This window comes from Tarenaya hassleriana, unplaced genomic scaffold, assembly GCF_000463585.1.
Source record: "Tarenaya hassleriana unplaced genomic scaffold, ASM46358v1 Cleome577, whole genome shotgun sequence".
Taxonomy (NCBI): domain Eukaryota; kingdom Viridiplantae; phylum Streptophyta; class Magnoliopsida; order Brassicales; family Cleomaceae; genus Tarenaya; species Tarenaya hassleriana.
In genome coordinates, this window is record NW_010968307.1 from 9,734 (window position 1) to 11,641 (window position 1,908).

Genomic DNA, 1,908 nt, shown 5'->3' on the forward strand with positions numbered 1-1,908 from the left:
ACATTTGCAGAGTGTCGACAGATGACAACATTGCCGATCCATTGACGAAGCCTCTCCCTTCGTCGAAGCATGAGGGTCATGTTAGGGATATGGGCATTAGATGTTTAGCAGTTCATGATTAGAGCAAGTGGGAGATTGTTGGTTTAGTGCTCTATGATGTACTGATTATGAGCTTTGTTCAGATACATTCGATGTATTGATACTTTCTATATGTTTTTTTGAGAGTATTTTGTTCATTACATGTTCCTGCATGCTAGATATGTTATGAAATCCATGTATCATTATGAATGATACTAAACTCCCTAGTCTTGTGTCATTATGGGAATAACGACATAATAAGACTAGTATGATGTGTGATTGATGATCACATAGATCGTTGTCGCTAAATCGTTGTCGCAAAATCTGTGTGGTCGTGATTCTGTCGCAACTTTGCGACCGACAGATCTGTAGGTCGTCGGTCGCCAATATACGACAGATGGCTATATGTCGGTAATCTGTCGCAAATTGGTGAATTCATTTCTGTCGCACATTGCAACAGAAGTAGGAGTAGATATTCGGTCGCTACGTAACGACAAATTCCATCAATCGCACTCTGTCGCAAAATAACGACCAAATATAGCGGTAGGTATTCGGTCGCAACGTCCGACTAAATTCATTGGTCGCACTCTGTCGCAAATGTAAATTTTTTAAAACAAATATTAATAAATAATAATTATTTAAATTAAATTAAAAATTTAAAAATAATTTTAAAAATATAAAATAAAAAATATTTATTTAAAATTAAAAAGTATTTATTAAATAAAAAGTATTTAGTAAAAACAAATTAAACACTAAACAAAAAAGTTATCCGGATTGTCTGATCCGGTTGTTTGGTCCGCTGGTGTCGTAGAAGGTCCGACTCTGGGCTGAGGAGTCAGAAATGGGTTGAACGGCATATCTTGCGCCGTTGGTGGATCGTCTCGAGGAGGAAATAGCCGGGCGAAAAGCGTCTCGTAACGCGCAATTCGTGCCTCAGCTTCTTCAAGTCTAGCAATCTTCCTGCGATCGTCCTCGAACTCTTGAATCTTTTTCTTCAACAGCTCGACCTCCTTAGTGAGTGAGACGTGGTGACCGATCGATGTTGCATCTGGATGACCACCATCCAACTGAGTCGCCATTGCACCGTCGCCGTATATACGTCCTTTGGCATCGGGTTGGACAACCTACAAAATCAAAAGTATACGTCAATTAAACTAATTTAATAAAAAAATAAAAAAAATATAAATTTACCTCCAGATAGAGGCTGTTGATTTCTGCTGGCGAAAGTTGGGTCGATCCACAACTCTCCTCTAACTGGGAGAGACGATCGGTGATCTTTGCCTGAATCGCATCCTCAATTTCCTGAACCCGATCGCTGATATAAGTACCGTCAGCTCGACGGTGAGTCTCCTGCAGCAATCGCAACGCAGAAGGTTCTTCACCTTCCTTCTGCATCTGCACCCAAAAAATTTAATTAAAAAAATTTTAAAAAATTTTAAAATAAATACTTATTTACTTACTATCTCATGGGCGACTCGAGCAAATGATCTCCGTCCTGCAGTGTGGGTCGGGGGTGCGCGTTCGACCTCCGCTCGGGATCGTCGATTGCTTGAGAATGTTTGACTCTTCTGCGTTCCTTCTTGTGAATCCCAATATTCAACTAGCTGATTGTAGATCGTCGTCGACATCCATGCAGGTCGTACGCATCTGCTCTTTACCCGATAAATGTTGTCCTTGAGGCGATCTCGGACGGCGAGCCTCCAAGCGACGTAGACTCGGTCATGAACAGACTCGTCCCAATAATAAGCTTGCTATAAAAAAAAATAAATTTATAATTTTGTATGCATATAAAATTGAACTAAGTGCCAAAATTCTTACCGCAAAAGCCCC

At 40.4% G+C, this 1,908-nt stretch overlaps 1 long non-coding RNA gene across 1 annotated transcript; it reads right to left on the reverse strand.

The window, feature by feature from the left end:
* Positions 1–1,165: 1,165 nt before the first annotated feature.
* Positions 1,166–1,681, reverse strand: LOC104798763. Its single transcript, XR_769487.1, has 3 exons — positions 1,539–1,681; positions 1,270–1,473; positions 1,166–1,202 (listed from the first exon to the last, which is right to left on the reverse strand). It is a non-coding gene; the product is annotated as an uncharacterized LOC104798763 (long non-coding RNA).
* Positions 1,682–1,908: the final 227 nt, after the last annotated feature.